At 33.5% G+C, this 20,107-nt stretch overlaps 1 protein-coding gene and 1 pseudogene across 2 annotated transcripts in view; both read left to right on the forward strand.

The window, feature by feature from the left end:
• The window catches only part of ALCAM (activated leukocyte cell adhesion molecule), a 210,949-nt gene that overhangs the window by 22,046 nt on the left and 168,796 nt on the right, over positions 1 to 20,107 (forward strand). The window lies entirely within an intron of this gene.
• Positions 4,369 to 4,698, forward strand: LOC150021452 (enhancer of rudimentary homolog pseudogene; annotated as a pseudogene).

The following is a 20,107-nucleotide window of genomic DNA, read 5'->3' on the forward strand; positions in this document are numbered from 1 at the left end:
TCCTCTTGTCTGGGAAGCTCTTTATTTCTCCTTCAATTTTAAATGAAAATCTTGCTGGGTAAGGTAGTCTTGGTTGTAAATTCCTTCCTTTTCATCCCTTTGAATATTTCAGGCTGATCCCTTCCAGACTGAAATGCTGAAATATTTTTGTTGAGTAATCAGCTGACAATCTAATGGCAGTTCTCTTGTAGTTAACTGTCTTTTTCTTGTGGATTTTGATTCTCTCTTTGTCTTTAATATTTTGCATTTTGATTATGCTATGTCTTTGGTCTCATCTTGTTTGGGACTGTGCTTTCTGGACTTGCGTGTCATTTTCCTTCAGAAAGTTAGGGAAGTTTTCAGTCATTGTTACTTCAAATAGGTTCTTGATCCCTTGCTCTCTTCTCCTTCTGGTACCCCTATGATGTGGATGTTTTATGCTTCATGTTGTCCCAAAAGTCTGTTAAACTAATCTCATTTTTAAATTCTTTTTTTTTTCTTTTTCCTGCTCTGGATGGGTGATTTTTCCTATGATGTCTTACAAATCACTGATTTGACCTCCTGCTTCATCCAGTGTACTGTTTATTGCTTCCAGTGTATTTTTTATTTCAGATATTGTATTCTTAACTTCTGACTGGTTCTTTTTTATGGTTGTCTTGTCATTTTTTATCCTGATGAACATCCTTACAACCATTACTTTGAACTCTATATCTGATAAGTTGCTTGCCTTCATTTCATTTAACTATTTCTGGAGATTTCTCCTGTTCTTTCATTTGGGGCCAGTTTCTTTGTCTCCCCATTTTGGTTTCCTCTTTGTGTTTGTTTTTATGTTTCACACAGATCTGCAATGACTCCCAGTCTTGGTGGAGTGGCCTTACGTAGTAGATATCCTGTTGTGTGAAGTGGTTTAGTCTTCTTGATTGACTGAGCTGGGTGCTACAGGGATGTCCCTTGCATTGTTATGTGGTTCCTTCTTTTGTATTTGAGTCTTGAATGCTAATGGCCTGTTCATATGTGGGATTGACTCTCAGGATGGCTGACTGTGAGGCTCAACCCCGACCATGACGTACAAGTTGCTGTGCATGTACTGACCACACAGAGATGAATTCATATGGACAGATATGTGCAAAGAGAGAGAAGGAGAGAAAGTACTACACCTTCTTACATCATACACAAGAATAAACTTAAAATGGATTAAAATCTTAAATGTTAGACTCAAAACCATATGACTTCTAGACAAAAACATCAGCAATAAGATTGAGGACATTTCTTACAATAAAAATTTTTTTCTGATATATCACCATGGGCAAGAGAAACAAAAGAAAAAGTAAATAAATGGGACCACATCAAACTAAAAAGTTTTTGCACAGCAAAGGAAAACATCAACAAAATGAGAAAACCCACTGAGTGGGAGAACATAGCTGGCAATGATACATTTGATAAGGGGTTAATATCCAAAATTTATAAAGAACTTTTACAACTCAACACCAACCTCCCCCAAATTTAATTTAAAAACAGGCAAATAACATGAATAGACACTTCTTCAAAGAGGACATACAGATGGCCAATAGACATATGAAAAGATGCTCAATGTCACTAAGCATCAGAGAAATGCAACTTAATACCACAATGAGCTATCACCTACCTCACTCCTGTCAGAATGGCCATCACCAGTAAATCAACAAACAACAAGTGCTGGTGAGGATGTGGAGAAAAGGGAACCCTTGTGCACTGTTGGTGGGGTACAGCCACTGTGCAAAGCAGTATGCAATTACCTCAAAAAATTAAAAATGGAGCTGCCTTTTGACCTAGTGATTTCATACTTGGGAATTTATCCAAAACACTAATTTGAAATAATATATGCATGCCTATGTTTATTGCAGCATTATTTACAATAAGCAAGTTTTGGAAGCAGCCCAACCTTTCATCAGCAGATGAATGGATAAAAAATATGCTGTGATACATTTACACGATGGAATACTACTCAGCCTTAAAGAAAGAAGGAAATCTTACTCTTTGTGACAGCATGGATGGGTCTGGAGAGCACTATGCTAAGTGAAATAAGCCAGTCAGATTTATATGTGAAATCTAATGAACAAAATAAACAAACAAAGTAAAAACAGATTCATAGATTCAGAGAACAGACTGACAGCTGTCAAAGAGGTAGGGGTGGGGGTCTGTGTGAAAAAGGTGAAGGGATTAAGCAAAAAAAAGAAAAAACCTCATAGACATAGACAGACCAACAACAGTATGGTGATTACCACAGGGAAGGTGGGGTGAGGTGTGGGAGAAGAGGGTAAAAGGGGGATAAATGGTGAGAGAAGAAAACTTGACTTGGGGTGGTGAGCACACAATACAATATACAGAAGATATATTATAGAGTTGTATACCTGAAACCTTTGTACTTTTATGAATCAATGTCACTCCAATAAATTCAATAAAGTGAAAAAAATAAAATTACAAATGAAATATGATTCATATTTCAAGTATGATTCAAGACAGCTGATCCATAAAGTAATAAAAAGGTTTCTAATATCAAGAATCACTGGCAAACAGAAATAAATGAAGATATAAAAATAAATAAAGTAATAAGAAACTGTAACTTAAGATTCTTTCTGGTTCAAATTTTGTATGATTTTCCGGTTGTTAGGATGTTGGACCAGAACTTTAGCTTAATATTTTATTATAGACATATCCTGCTAGGAAAACTTATTTTAGGATTAAAAAACCAGATTTTTGTTTCTATTTTTAAAATAAAATATAAAATAGGTATCTTTTGAATGTAAATAATTAATTCCAAATGGTTCTAACCACATCCTGTGGGTCTTTAGCTCTTGGAGGCTCAAAGCCCTGAGACTTTACAGTCAAGATTTAGAGACTTTAGATTGAATGGTTAAGAATTCTGTGAGAGAAAAGAGGAAGAAGGAATAATTGAGAAAAGTTACTTAAGGCGGCAAGTTATGTCTTAGGTAATGTGTCTAGGTCAATTTTGTTGTCTCTAAAATGAAAGGAACAATGGTAATTATATCAGAGGTTTTTTGAAAAAACTAAGTTAGAAAATCTTTGTAAAGTGTTTAGCAAAGTCAACGTCAAGTAGTACAGGCTTCAGAGTTGTCGCAATTACTATTAGTGTTGCCATTATTGTCAACACCTTAAACTGAATGTTTTAATATACTGTACCATCTAAGAAAAAGTTCAAATATGACACACATTTAAATGTAACAGAGAAGGGGAAATTTTTTAATGTAAATTTGAAAATTATCCTACTGCAGTTTATTTTTATTTATTAAAAATATAATGATGACTAGCAAGGAAAAAGAGGTGGCAGAATAATTTGTATGGTATGCTCATTTCTATGAAAATTGAATATGTATTAAAATGGACATGATCATTTAACAGGATTGTGTATACATAGACATTCTTTCCTGGAAAACATACAAAAACTTTTAATAATGGCTATTGCTGAAAGGGGTGTTTGGGGATATGAGATAAAAGAGAAGCCTTTTTTGTTTTTTTCCAACTACATACTCTTTCATGCAGTTTGAACATTTATAATGTATGTGCTATTTTTAAATAAACTACTAGTGCAAAAATTATTGTAATCATGACGCTACTGCCGAAACTGTAGAAGAGATACACTTCTCAAGTAGTTAATTTACTTATTTTGATTGGAGAAAGTAGGACATTTAATTAAATGTAGTGCTATCTATGGTTATGAAACTTTAGAATAACAGTTATACTCATTTTTTGTTTCTTGCTTCTCTTTCCCTTCCTGGTTTTCTGATATATTACAGGAAACCTACAAACATACTTGAATTAAAATAATCCTTTTTTATTGCATTTTAATAATACTAGTTCACATTTACATTGAAATCACATTCAAGATGAGATTGCAGAGTTTGCTTATTGATTAGTGTCCTGAAGTGATTTTCAAATGTAAAATTGTAATCCTGTATGTTGACTGCTTTAAGATTGTTCAAACATAAAGTTAACAAGTTCATGCCTGTGTAATAAGCAAGTATGAAAAAAAATACAATAAAAGGAATTTAAATTTTGTATCAGTAATAATTTTCTGACACCAAAAGTTGTTGAACCACATTTAATGAAATTATTTTAATAGCTAGTGGCATAATATTGCTGAAGGAATGTTTCCCAGATTTTTATGATCCCAATTATTTAGGCCATGATCAAATTCATTTGTTAAATGGTGTATATTTGTAGCCACCCTTAAAATTCTTGATACAAATAAACTTTGCTAATTTATAATGTAAAAAAAATTGTTAACCATTGTCTACTGTGGTGTCTGACCTGAGACACTTGGAAAACTGACGTTTCAGAAGCATTACTGGGTGTTCACTGGCAGTGTAATTGCAGCGAAAGAATCGAGTAATGTCTCATACCATTTTTCTGGTACAGCTACCAAGAGGCCAGAAGGCAGAAGTTATGCTAACTAGAATCTGTGAATGCATGCATGGAAGATATTTGTAAAAAGTAGGAAGAACATCTGGAGAGAAAGAATCCCAACAGCCCCTCTGTAACGTAAGATATCAGTCAGTTGTTTGAGTTTATTGATGATCTGGCAGACCTCACCTGCCTCAAGACTAAGCTGATATCCAGACATACCAGCCTTGTAACATAGACTGGATTAAAGAGAAGATCTACGTGCTCCTTTGTCCACAGGCCCAACAGTCTGAGAAATGGTTATGTTGGAAACACTAGGTGAGCGAGGGTGGACATGGAACCCAGGTGTGTACAGTCGTTCTGTAGGGGAAGTTTTGTATTTTAGAATCCTGATTCCATTTTGGTACACTCTAGCCAAGATTGAATGTATTAGATGAAATGTGAGGATCTTGTTCTATCTGAAACCTTCATCACTCCTTTTTTTTTTTAACTTAAACATTTTAATGATGATATAGAGGGAGGTTTTCCTTTGTCAGTTAATGTTATTTTCAATCCTTTAACAACTGTTACATTTGCTTTATAACATTCACTGTACTAACCTTGCTTAAAGCCTGGTGGGGTGGTGATGACAATTTAGTTATGTCCCAAGGTAAAGCCTTAGTGAGAAACACTCTATAGCTATTAAGCAAAACATTATTCTAGTCATGTTTAGAAATAAAATACATTACATAAATATATTACACAAATGAAACATATTATCCAGATTTAGGATTATTCAATTTCTGGTATAATCTAGAACTGTATTTATTATAAATAAAAATATGACAGCAGAAGAACAAAAGAAACCTGTTTATTTCTTACTAGCTGCATGTAAGATTTCTTCATTGTTTGGACCTTATATCTAATATTAACCTTTAAGCTTTAATGTGTGTAATTTTAAATTTGTGGTAATAACCAATAAGAATTGTATTATTGTTACTTTTTGCTTGTTATGTTCAATACTTAGTAACTCATAAGTGGAAACTAGAGGCCTCAGGGATTTTCAAGGATATAACCTTACTACACAGAATATAGAAAAATTGTATTGCCAAACTATTTTCATAAATCGTAGAAAATTTGGAAGCATAGATACCTATAAGCAAAGATTTTTCTTATTCTAATTTAAGGATTGCTTTGAAAAATGGAAAATATTAAATCTTAAGTCTTCATTGGAGGAATTTAAGAGGGCAAAATTCTATGAGACAGAGTTAACTCTCCTAGAAATCTTTGCAGCATCAAGGTTGATTCTTTCTGAGTATAGATTTATATAAAACATATTTATGACTTGTCTGAGTCAGAGAGACACCATTTGGCCACATTCTCCTTATAGCTATTCTCTCTGGTGCTTTTCCAAAATATCACTTTTCAATACCAGCAGTCCACGTGATGGTGTCTTGCTTTTACATTTCATTCTGGCATTTAGAGATCTACATTTTTCTGATTTCTAAGCCCTCTTTTGTACCTGATATTTAGTTCACAGCTAGTCGAGAGTGAATTCAAAAGAGATTAGACTTTAAGACACAATGTAAATGTGTTTTAAAAGAAACAACTAAAAGAATGAGATACCCAAAAATTAACACAGGGAGTAAAGGGTTTTGCTTTTTTTTTTTTTAATTCAAAAATATAACAAACATTTGCCTTTAGGTAATCAACTCTAAAGTATTTTCACTGACCACACTGTCAACTATTAAAGCCAGGCTGATATAAGTAAAAGTGCTTTTATTTTATGAGCTAGGTTGAATCCTATACTGAAGGCATTGCAAATCGCTTCAAATTGACTGGTAATGCAACAGCCACAGGAGCAAACAAAAAGACTTGGTGTATTTTCACCGTATAGTTCTAGTCCATTTCCTCAAGACTGTTATCCAGTAGCCAGAATACTCTTGACACTTTCAGTAAGTGTGGTAACAACATGTAAAACACATAAAACTGAAACAGTTAAAAGTAATTCTTATACAATTGAACCCACTAAGAAAGCACCAGATACTTGGGGGCAGTCACCTGATTATGTGTAGTTTCCTCTCCATTTCTTTGTGTGTGCTCACAACATGTCTCATCACTTGTGTATTTTCTGGACATCTGAGGGAGGGCAAGCATAGGCATCTTGAGACTTTTCTAGTTTCCTTTTTTTTTTGAGGGGGGGGATGGTTAGCCAGGACAAATTTATTTTATTTTATTTTTACTTGAATTTATTGGGGTGACAGTTTGAAATTATCTAGGTTTCAGGTGTACAGTTCTATAATACATCATCTGTATATTGTGTTGTGTGTTTACCACTGTAAGTCATGTCTCCAGTTACTTGTTGTAGACACATGGCCAGGGGTAGGAAGCCACCACCCTCACTCACAGGTGTCTGGGATCTTCTACATTCCTGTTCTATTCCTAAGAGGCCCCTAGAAATATTTCTGCTTCTTAGCTGCCATTTACATTCAGTAAAATCCCAGGGATTTCCTTTGATTCCTTCAACCTCAGCTAACTTTGTAAAACAGACCTTTGTCTCAGGGGATTTTTAGTAAGTTACCACGTTTAAGAAAATGTGAGACATGAAACATATTCCACAAAGTACTCTTGAAAATGATTTTCATATTTCAGAATTCCACTGAATGCACATAGAACTATACAATTCTATGGCCTTCTCTTAGAACTCAGCCATTTATTGTCATGAGCAATTATTTAGTCTGAGAAATGATTTTTTTTATGAGATTAACTGCAGCCATATAGGAAGTGTGGCAAGCCAATGACTATAAGTTGTTGGAAAATTAATTAATTCAGTAGTGGTATTCACAGCCTCCATTATTCTCTAACTCCAGTGCCTCCTCTAGACTACTGAGCTCCAGACTAAAGAGATGGGGGGCAGGGGTAAGTAAAGAGGTCTCTATACCATCACTGGTGCAGAAAAGCCTGCCCGCAAATCCACAGGCGGTAAAGCACCAAGGAAGCAACTGGCTACCAAAGCCACTCACAATAGTGCACCCTCTACTGGAGGGGTGAAGAAACCTCATCGTTACTGTGGCACTTTGTGAAATTAGATGTTATCAGAAGTCCACAGAAGATTAAGAAAGTAAGAGGTTTGATCCTCTTAGAATTTTGGGGATAGAAGGGAGCAAGCCATAGGGACAGAACCAAACTCAGAAGCAAATGGGGATTGACTGGGCAAAGTGTTAAAGCTGGAGGAAAAAGAGGAGCCATGAAATGGGAGAAGAGCACTTAGGAACTTTTTGGTTTCTTCCTCAAAGATGAAACCGAAAGATAGATAAACACATTAGTAATAGTTGAGCTTTTAAGTAAAATTGTAGTGGACTTAAATCAATAGCTTGGGGCACTCCCCAATGCTGTCTTATACATAGGAGTTAAAATACCATAAATGCATAGTTTCCCTGCTGCCTGGTACTCCATTTCTTTGATTCTTTACTACCATTTTGAATGCTCAGGTGTCAGCATTATTGGCATGGTTAACCCCACAGATGGCATTCAGGAAAAGAGATTGTCCCCTTATGGGTTATCATTTCCAAAGATGGCATTTGGATTAATTTCTTAGCATTTTTATAGTTCTTTTGTTAATGTTAGCATGTGAAATAGTAGTTATTATACAATGGATATGTATATCATTAAGTGACATTAAAGTTTTAAGTTTCTTTTTGTTGGCTTTCAGACAATTTTAAGATCATGCTGATAGGTTTCCTCTTGCAGATAAATTGAAATAATTTTTTAAAGTAACATTTTTTTGTGAGGTCACACTAAATTATATTTTAGAGTTCAAAATTTTTCCCTATTTTCTAGGAATTTCCTATTTTTTATGAAAGCTTATAATTCAAACAAAAGTACAATAAACACGTGTCCCGTGAAACTGTACTTTTGTGAAACGATGATAGCCATTACTCTGCCCCTTGAAGTTCATAAGTTTTCCTCTTGGCATTTGTCCCCTTAATTAACTGGCAATGGAAGTTTAGAGTTTATAAATACAAATATTATTATTTTCTCATATTTTTAGTTTTGTTCATTCTCTGTAAACAGAGGTTTTGAACAAATAAAGAATATCTTTTCAAGGTTGTACACATGTATAGGGTAAGGCAAAAGCAGGTTTACAGTTTTTTATATGGAATATGATACAATAGCTAATAAACAATAATAGAAGACTAAATTGTTTTTTGTGTACTCACAACTGTAAACCTACTTTTGCTCCACCCAGGATATGTGAATTAAACCTATGTCAAGTCCTAGAGTTGTCTTGTGATACAGAATTCAATGAATATATTGTATTTTGCTGAGTAACATGAAGTGATGGCTAAAAGTTTAAATGATTAAATTAAGAAAATGATGTAGGTGAATTATAGATAATTATAGGTAATAGAACCATTTTTAAGACCAATCTCTCCTCATATAATCTCCCCTACAACAAAAACAACAACAGAACAACAAACAGACTACCCATCCACAAATTCAAAACTAGTTATGTAATTAATGATCGTCAAAATACTTTTTAAAGAACATTTTGTTTTTCAAATACAACTGACTCTAGATTTGAATAAAAATTCACTCGTTTTAATGAAGCTTTTAAGAAAGTTTAACTTCTGTTCTACAAATAAAATTAGTTGCCAGCACTAAAAATACCTTAAAATGGTGGTATTAATTCTACGTTACTGAAGAAAATGCTTTAAAAAAAAGTTACTCAACAGATATGGTCCCTCAGAGCTTTCATTTCAGTGGAGCAGTGGATTTCACCTGGACACATCTCAAAATCACCTGGAGAGCCTGCTAAAACATGATTGTTGCACCAAACCCTTATGGTTTCATATTGATGCAGTACTTCTTCTGTGGGGTGTAGAATCTGTATTTCTAACAAGTTCCCATATGTTGCTGCTGATGCCGCTGGTCCTGGGACCACACCTTGACAACAGCTGTGCTAGGGGAAGGCCACGCTGCCTGTACCCTCAGTCCCCAATTAGTCTCCTCTCTGCTCACCTACGCCCACTGCAAAAAATCCCCTCTGTAGTTATTTCCAGTAGTAAAAATGCTTCCTATAAATGCAGTCTAGTGTGTGGATAGTGCACAAATTGTATAGTTGCTTATCAGATGATCAAGAAATGAACGAGGTCAGATAGATGTAATTTTGAAAGACAAAGCTGCCTTGTTTATCCAAGTAAAAATGTATTATCAGCATTATGGCCTGATTTTCAATTTAATCATCACTTTATTTTAACATAAAGCTTTTCTTTCTGATTTTTTTGGTAACTCTCCAGTTTTCCATAGTCTTTTAAAAGTGATAGCCAATGGTTCTTTATTGCAATAATTAAGATGGATAGCAGCATGCCAGCTGGAATGACTACACTTGTGTTTGTTGTATAAATTATTTTCCTAGTATGAAAGCCTCTTTTATGGCTTCCACTTTGGTTATATCTTTTATACCCTAAACCATTAAACATAGCATGTTTAGGAGAGATATTTATAAAGAAGCTAGTAATATTTACCAAGATTTAATCACCATTAATTCATGTCTGCATTTTCCTTAGCATGGGAGATTGCCTTTCACTTTGTTCCTTCTGCCAAGAGCAGCAAAAAGGCCTTCTAACCCTCATAAGCCTGGTACCCCCCCCCCCCGCTCCTTTTTTTTCGCTACCTTTACACTTCCTTTATTTAATTCCAATTCTAATCCCTTTTCCTTGTGAATATTAAGTGCCTCTGGACAGTTTACCCAAAGTGCATAGTAACACAGCCCCAAATGTGAATTTCTTATAAGTAGTATTTGAAATTCCCTTAAAACATAGAGAGCAATAGACTTTTATAATTTTTTAAATGTTTCTTGAGTTTAATGGTGATTTCTATTTCAAAAATAAATAGACCTCAAATTCAACAGAAATTGTTCAGATAAAGTTTGGACACTGGTCACATTATTTTTGTATCCATAATATAGCACCTAATACATTATAGTAAATATTTGCTGACCTATTTTTTTCCATACGTTTGACTTTAAAGGAAATTGAATGTCATTGTTATATATTTACAATGCTTATCTTCCCTTTTAAACTTCATAAATCTGAAAATAATGATAAAAAAGTAACACAATGCCAGACTGTTTAGTTATCCATATGCCAAATAACTAGTTTAAACCATTCAGAGTGACTAACAAGAAATAGTCATAATGAATATATATTATTGCAAATGTATACATATATTACAGCTAAGTAGATTTATTGTCTGAAATGCTTCACATTTTCATATCAGATTTCAATATAAAGAAAAATAGTGAATGAAATAAGCAAAAGACTATATATACCCAATTATTGTCATCATGTTAATTTCTCTATCTTGTAATGGTTTAATGTTATATCTTGATAAGTTTATGCTTTTGATCCAATCTTGCAGGTTAGGCTTTTCTTACCACCAACCTTAGAAAACCTGCCCTCCTTGGAAAATCTAAAAGAGTTGGTCAGTTCAGACAGACAACAAGGGTCACTCTGTTTGGAAAACTTTGGCTCTTTTTCAGCAGAGTTGCCATTGGCCTGAGAATGTTCACATCCACTGGTTAAAATTAACTTGTTTAGCAGACAGCCTGCATCTCTGTGTAAGAATTGTTCTTAAAAGGTAGCACATCATCCTAACTCCCCTTACTCGGGCCCCTATTACTATACCCTACTTTCTATCACTGACTTACTAGTACTTTTATTCTTATATACAGATTTCATATGTTGTCACTAGTCTTGTTCAAAATAATTGAAGTTAAAAGCATAGTAGCTGGAAGGAGTAACTACGTTGTCCTTTGAAGGTGACTTTAAACATACAAATAAAGAATGAAACAGTAAATACCTCTCTTGGGTCATTAATGAGATTATATATTTTTATAGGAATATGCTTTATTATTAGATTTTGAAAACTTTTTCTGACAACTCTAAATGTCATTTAACTTGTAAATAACAGAAACAAAACATTATCATTTTTACATGTACAAAATATTTGAAAAGTTTTAAAATAAAAAATTTAGTTTTCATGTTACTCTTTAATAGTATAGAAGGATAACTTTTGAGTGATAAATTGTTCAAACAAAACATTTTCTTTTTTCCCCAGGTTAATTGAGAGATAACTGACATAACACTGTAAGTTTAAGGTATACAGTGGATCAATTTGATACATTTATAAATTGCAAAGAAATTACAACCAAAGTATTAGCTATCACCTTTCCCCCCATCATATAGTTACCATTTCTTTTTATGGTAAGGCCCTTTGATATCTACGCTGTTAGTAATAATCAAGTGTATGATATGGTGTCATTAGCTATAATCAACATGCTATACATTAGATCCCCAAACTTGTTAATCTTATAACTGGAAGTATAATGTTCAAGCAATATCTCACCATTTGCTTCATACCCCAAATCTTGGCAACCACTCTACTTCTTGTCTCTCTCAGTTTTTTTTTCCCTAGATTCTACATATAACTGAGATCATACAATATTTGTCTTTCTCTGTCTGACTTATTTGATTTAGCATCATGCCCTCAAGGTCCATTCATGTTATCACAAGTAGCAGGATGTCCCCCCTTTTATTTTTTTCATGGCTGAATTATACAGGGTGGGGCAAAAGTAGGTTTACAGTTGTAAGTATGTGAGACACAGAGTATATTCTTGTATAATTATTTATTAATTATTATTGTCCATATAAACAACTGTAATCCTACTTTTACCCCACTCTGTATATATATGGTATGTATATACCACATCTTCTTTATCCATTCATCCTTTGGTAGACATGTATATTGTTTCCTTATTTGACTATTGTGAATAATACTACAATAAAAATGAGAGTGCAGATATCTTTTTGCTATCCTATTTTTATTTTCTTTGGATATATAACTAGAACTGAAGTAAGACTGTTGGATCATATGGTAGTTCTATTTTTAAGTTTTGAGGAATATCCATACTGTTTTACATGGTAGGTATACCAAGCATAATGTATTCTTTGCATTTATATAATGATTGTATTAATGCTCTTCCATAATTTTATAGATTCAGAACAGTAATGCAATGGTAATAAGCATGTTAATATTTTTCAGGCACATTTTCAGAGATGAGGATAAGGTCCTCAGGAGTTATACAGAGAAAGAATTCTTCTTATACAGATTATAGAAATACTGAAGTGAAAGATTTTTCTGAAGATGTGATGGTAGTCATGGTGGAAATAGTAATAGGATTTGTTGGGTGAGGGAGGTGAATAGAATAGAAACAAATCTATGGTTCAGAAAAACAGAAGGGATACAGCAATGGCCATATAATTCTGGGATAGTGAATAATGAAAAACACTAAGCAAAGAGAATGATAAAAACAATACTTCTGAAACTTTACCAAACCTCCTCCTCATATGTTTCAAGTACATGGCTTATACAGAAAGCGGGCAAAATAACTTATTCTTAGATAACATAGTGATATCTATTATAGTCAATTAAAATTTCTGTCAAGAAATGTGCTAATTCTAGACACTTTGTCATATTATTAGGAATTTAGAGTCCTAACAATAAATGGATTATTGTGTTATACTTTGCCATTAGGAAGTATACAATTACAATGAACTTAGGACAGATGGATTGATTTATATATTTAAAATAATAATAGCTACATGGGTTTGAATTTGGCACTTGTAATTTTAAACTATGGTTTTATTTTATCCTCACAGTCACCTTTGAGGTTACAACCGGGCCATCTGAACAGCCGTATTATTGGCAGCTTCAGTCTCCAAGATTGCCAATCTGGGTCACCCAGAATTAGCACAATGGGAAAGGCAGGTCGGATAGGCTGCATTAGAAATCACAAAGGCAATTTGTCTTAAGTTGTAGGAGAGGAGGTAGTGTGTGCTGTGATGTCTACCATAAAATCCATCAGAGAATTTGAGTTGGTTCAAAGCAAATCAGGGGAGAAGTGTTAATGTCTATTTTTTCCTGCATATGTGCATATGTGTGTGTGGTTTGTATGTGTTTGTGTACCCCAATACTGTTTATACCTCCATGGAAATATGCCTTGCTGACTTGATTTGTGATCCACTGTTGTTTGTCATTTTAAATGCTAACTCATTTATTCTATTAACCTTTTGAGGCAGGCAGGCTTTAATTGACTTAACAGCATGCTAGCAATCCAGAAATCATGAGATCTAATCATATTTTAATCCATCCTTAAATTATTTCATATCTACAATTTAAACTATACATCTGCGAAAAATTGTTTGATGATGCCATACTCCCTCATGGGGCTTTGTTGGAGGAATAAAAATTAAAAATGATCATGGGGCACTCTGAAAATACACATTGTTATGAAAAAGTTATTTTCAAAATCTCCTTTTATATCAACTTACAGAGAAAAAGTGTAGCATTCCCCATTTATAGACATTTTTAGGAAATTTGGTTTGTCCTTTGATTTTCTACATTCTGTGTACAATGCTTCTCCTAACCCATTAATAGAGTTGGTAAGTGTCATATAATATTGAAACATATTTCTATTAGATGCACTTTCAGTTATTCATATTAATGGAAGAGCATTAATGCAGATCTTACAAAATCACCGACTACCAGAAAGATCTCAGGAAGGATGAGGAGCCAGAAAACCTAGAGCCCTGATCTGTGTAAGTGCCTTTGTCAACTCAGATAACTGTTAGATGCCATGTGGTCAGGGAGAATGCAGCTCAACTGTACACTTAAGAGAAGTGGGGAGTTTGGCAGAGGTGATCCCCAAACCCCCAAAGATTTCCAGTTTACTGGGCAGAAGAAAGTGCACCTGTCAGGGTATAATAGCAGTAGAAGAATTGTCAGTAGAAGTAATAGTAGTAGCATTAATAGTAGGAGTAATGGAAGCAGTAGGAGTAGTAGTGGTAGCAATAGCAGTAATAGGAGTTGTAGAAATAGAATCAGTGGCAGCAGGAACAATAGTGAACATTTAGTTGACTATTTACTATGTGCTAGGCACTACATGTTAATTCTTTTAATTTCACAATAATCTTTATAGCTTGTTATTTGCATTTTACGGGATACTGTCTGTGAGAACATTATTCATCAAAATCAGCAAAGGGCCAAAGGGCAAATTGGTATGTGGTGCTCAAAGTTTAGCATACCGGTTGTTCATGTGAACAAAGCTGAACAGGAATATTAGCAATGCTGTCTTTAAGGCAATAGATATCCTCAGGGGACTCTGGAGTACCTGCAGGCTTAAACAGCTTCTGAGGCTGAAGAGCAGAACAAATAGAAGCCTCTACAGTCCTCTGTGTTTCAGGTCTCATAACTAGCAGAGAAATAAAAGCATAGAATATATTTACTATAAAGATGAAAAATATGAGAAATAATAACATACAGAATTTTGTATTGTAAACAGGAACAAAAGGGAGAAATCTCATAGTGGTAAGGGCATTTTATAAGCAGAAACAAGGTTATGAAAGAGAAGTGGAATCTTTTCCCCTGGAGACATTTCATGTCAGGACCAATAACATCAAAATAGAATGATATGAGTAAAACCAGGAGAAAGAAGGGATAAACCTCTACCTGTGCTTGTATAAAATAATGCTTAAATTTTTGCTATCTCAGGACAGTAATCATAAGGGGAAAAAGAGATCCTTATGTCCAAAAAATTACATCAGTTTCCTTCAGCATTCTACATTAAAGGCTGTGGTAAAAAAAGAACATGAAGGTCAAAAGCATTAGAAAAAATGTTTTATTCTTATTGTGAACTGATATGGTATATAATGTTCAAATTGTATAATTAATTGGAAATGTTGAACTCAATCATTGAAACAAATACATTCCTTTCATGCTAGTAGAACTGTTAAAATAGAGAGATTTTGTGCTAATCAACTTAATAATCTATATGTTATTGTTTTCATCCAAATTATTAATAACGTGTTGTACTTTTGTGTTTGGGAAGTACTTGAACTTCAATTCAGAATTGTATTTTTAAGTGCCACATTGTTTCTTTTACACATGAGATGATTTACAATCTTTAGTGCTATGTTCTTCAGAAGGAAAATGACTTAAATACAGTACCGGAAGTCAACATGAGGAGAAATAAAGTGTACTTTTGTTTATTTGAAGAAAAACTTTTCCTAGCCCCATAATTTTGGAAAATATTAGGAGAAAATGTGAGTAAAATATGAAATATATATTAATGTTAATCTAGTATGTTTAATATTTTATATTATATACTTAATAAGAACTGGTGGCTATGTTAATGGGAATATTAACTAGAATTTCTCAAAGGAAACATCCTAAAGTAAATGATCATAAATCTCATGTATATATATTCTTCATCATATGATAAACAATAACAAAAGGTTTATCTAAATTTAATATTTGCACATGCTCAGTTTGCCTGGATTATATGGATTTCTGAATGTAGTTAAGAAATATACTGATCTTGCCAATCCAATAGGGCCTGGTTCTAAATCAAAGTTTTAACATTCATTAGCATCATGGCCTTGGATAGGTTAATAGCATGCCTACATTCCCCATTTCTTTATCAGTAAAATATGTAAAATGATAGCATCTATCTCACTGTTCTTGTGAAGATTAAATTAATTAGTGAATTAAATGCTTGGCAGAGTGATTGATGTTTAATATGTCAATGAAGATTATATTTTATAATGATCATAGAATTTAAAGTATATCTGATAAGAACACCATATATTTTAGGTTAAGTATCACAGTTTGAACAGTTATAGAAAAGCTATATTTGTATAGTAGTCCTTTCTGGTGTTAAATTTCTATGTAAACTTGCTGTATAAATCAGGATGAAAAATAGTTTCTTCCTCTTTTCTATACACAGTCACATATCATTTTAATCTTACAGACCTGGAGAATTGTGTTGTTGCCCTAGAACATGTCTACACTCTATAGTGGAACATACCTGACTTCTAGTTCCCGCTCTTGCACTTAATCACTGGGCTCAGGATAAGTCATCTGTCCCATTTCTGTCCTTCTGTTGTCTTCTGTAAAATGAGGGGATTGATATTTAATGAATAAGTTGTTTGGTATTACAAAAATATAACAATGTCAAGAATCTCTACATTTGACATTCAGGCTTAATACTAAATAGGTAGTGTACCCATAGCCCCTCCTTATTGAAATACATATTTGACCACAGTAACCTTCCCTTTAAGTACAATTTCTATATTTTGAAGAAACAAAAAATACTAATTAGAAACAGAATGCACAATATTTTTTACTGAAATTTTGCAGTCATTGCATGGAGGAAAATGGTCTAGAACATAATCATTTTTACTTAGGCCTAGAATGGCCATATGCTATGATGTTATTTATCAAACATTATTCAGTTCAATTTCGCAAATGTGATGACTGCTATATGCAAAACATGCCCTATGTTGATGAAGGGCATAAATATAAATATGCTTAGAAAGCATGTTCAGGAAACTGAAATGTAGGCCGTGTGTGTGTGTGTGTGTGTGTGTGTGTGTGTGTGAGTGTGTGTGTGTGTGTGTGTGTAATAAATGGGCTAAGAGTCAGAATGTCCTGAGAGATAAAGTTCAAAAATGTAAATTGCAATTAAATTGAAAAAAAGGTTTGAAATCTGGGTTAGGGGGTTTGGAGATTATTATGAGTATACATCAAAGGCTATTTTAATTAGTGGAATAAAAAGACACAATTTCTATTTGAAAAAAGTAAGTCTGATTCTAGTATTTAAGATATGTTTGTAGAGAGAGAGTTTGGAAAAAGGGAGAGCAAGAGGCAAACTTGACTTGATCCATAGCAGTGAGAGTAGAGCTGACTCAAGAGATATAGTAGAGAGAGCACCAATTAAATTCATGCCAGCTTAGATAGTTTGGCTACTCTGTAAAGTGCTATTTTACATGCACTGTCAGTCTGGTAGCCTAGAAATGTTGCAAAATCCCTTTAGGGAGCATGTCGGAATGGTTGATGGATGCCCATTTTTTCATGCTTACTTACTGAGAGACTCTGGGCAAGGTGCCTAAATTTGTTCTTTCTCAGTAAACATGAATTACTTGTCTTTATCACTTTGGTCTCATAGAGGTTTTAAGGATTAATTGGTTAAGATAAAGTTCTTTAGAAAGAACTGTAGAACATACAGCATTCCTGAAACAAATACATCTCATTAGCATCTAGGTCTATGTTTTGAAGGTAAGAAAATTTTACCCTTCGCAACAGTATGAATGATCCTGGAGAACAACATTATGCTAAGTGAAATAAGCCAGTTGAGAAAGACAAATACCATATGATTTCACTCATATGTGGAATCTAATGAGCAAACTGAACTAACAAGCAAAAACAGTCAGACTCATAGATGGATAGCAGATGACAGCTAGTGGGGGATGGCGGTTAGGGAGTGGAGGGATTGAGCAAAAAGGAAAAAGGTCTCATGGACATGGACAACTGTATGATGATTGCTGGGGGTAGGGGGATGTAGGGGGCTAAAGGGTAATGGAAATATATACAATAAAGATTAAAAAATTAAAGGCAAAACTGTGTAAAGCAAAAGAATAGCAGAGATCACCAAATAATAAACTTCCTAGGACCAGCTTTTGCATAGGAAATGAAAATTTCTGTTCACTGACAACAGTTTACAGATATACCCTTAAGAAAACAACCTGCTGGTTAGCCCCACATCCACCTTTTTGCCAGCCATGGAAACATTTTTTGGTTCTCTTCTGAAAACCATATGAAAGAGTATGTTGAATCAAAGTGGCCATATATAAATGAGTTTTATTTGTATGTCTGATCTTTAGTTATTACTGACAGAATTAAATGTTATATTTTTCTACCATGATTTTTGTCTTTGTGCCTCTTTCTTTTTAAATCTACCATACAAATTTATATCTATCAATATATTTTTATTATATTCTACCAATGTCTCTTCTTTGATCAAGTGTAAAGTAACATCAGTAGATTTTATAGAGAATGTTCATTCTGTAGGTTTTACTGTTATTCTGTATGTTGTATATAGTCAGAAGAACTCAGCTATTTTGGGGCCTGAAGTAAATATATGTTTTATTTTGTTTTTGGTATATTCTCCCATTGATATTTTTATTGTGTATCTATAAGCCAACCATGCACTCTCATGTACTATCTACATGCCAATGGACAAGACAGATGTACTAGGTAATGCTCTTTGTGGATGGTCTTCTACTACCTTCACTGTGTTGTATTTACTTATTCCAGGTTTAATATTCTCCAACTGATTCTTAAGTTGCTTGAAGACACTGATAGTTCATTTTTCACCATTTTTGCCCAAATATGAAACATCAAAGAACTATATATATTTAGTAAATAAATACTGAATGAGATGAATGAACTGTATAGTGAGAAGATAATAGACATTCGTTAACCATGCAGACCTGAGCTCAAATTCTGCCTTGACCACTTGCTGACTCTGGTACCTTTAACAAATTGTTTAGTTTCAGATTTTGTTTTGTTTTTAAATCAGGAAATTGGGAGATAATTATACTCTCCTCCTGATGGTTATAAAAGTTAAATAAGGTAACATGTAAAGCACTAAACATGGTGCAATTTCTATAAGTGTTACTTCTTTTTTTTTTCATTTATTTTTAGAGTTGTTCTTTTGAAGTAGTAGTAGTTATTTTGATTAGTGTGAAGTATTCATGCCCTTCTATTGTATAGTCTCCTAGGATATATGGAACAACATTTTTTTTTTCTCCTCTTGTCAATAATCTTTGAAAGATTGATGATAAGCCATTTTAGTGTCTCTGGGAATAAAGGAATTATTACCTTCTCCTCTTTTCTTTCCAGGAATAAGTATTACATTCTTTGCTATAACTTGAGGAAAAAGGGGTGACCTAATGGTTAAATGTACCATTTTAAAAATTGTACTTTTGCTGATTAATTTGAGGAGTTTAATTACAGGTATTTGGTACACTGATGCTGAATTACCCTGGGTAAAGAAATGTGTTTCATTCTCTTTTCCTCTTATGATCTATGACTGTGCTCATTCTTTCTTACAGCAACTTTTAAATTAATCAAGTATAAACTTAACGCAAATCTTGTGTGTTTTGAAAATGTCTCTTACTTGATTTTTTAAAGGTAACACAGAATAAAGACGTACCTTTTTTGGTTTTAAGAATATTAAAATGCAATTTTCACCAGCTGTCCATTTTAAAATCAGATGCTCATTTCTCCCATGGAACACTATGCATTGGCTAGCTTTAGAGTAATAATTGAAATGTTCCAATAGTTTTGAAGTTAATTCTCCATTAAGAAACAGCTGAGGGGTTGAGTATGACACCATTTCTCCTTGAATCTTCAGTGATGCAGATATGCTTCTTTCAATCAGTCTATACTATCATGGGATAAAAATAATAATAATGCCAGTTCAGATCCACTCCACAGAACAAACTTTTTCTAAATCATGCATTGCAATGGTTGAAGAATTGGATTGTTTTTCTTGTGATGTGTTTTTTTGTTTGGTTGGTTGGTTTGCTTTGGTTTTGCAACCAAGTTAATCTGATGCATAAGGTTCATCTACCTCAGAATTTGGAAGGTTTCAGCATTAGAGACTATCACCAAAATAGTAATAAGGGGGACAATGTTATAAGAATATATATATATATATATATATGACAAAAGGTAGTGTTCAATATCTTAGGAGTTTAATTGTACCTTTAGTTTCTTGTCTTTTCTAAATATTCTCTGTAGGGAAAAAAATGCTACTTGTCACAAATGAAATTTTTCTTGA

The sequence above is a fragment of the Furipterus horrens genome, unplaced genomic scaffold (genome assembly GCF_987537825.1).
Source record: "Furipterus horrens unplaced genomic scaffold, mFurHor1.1.pri manual_scaffold_1, whole genome shotgun sequence".
Taxonomy (NCBI): domain Eukaryota; kingdom Metazoa; phylum Chordata; class Mammalia; order Chiroptera; family Furipteridae; genus Furipterus; species Furipterus horrens.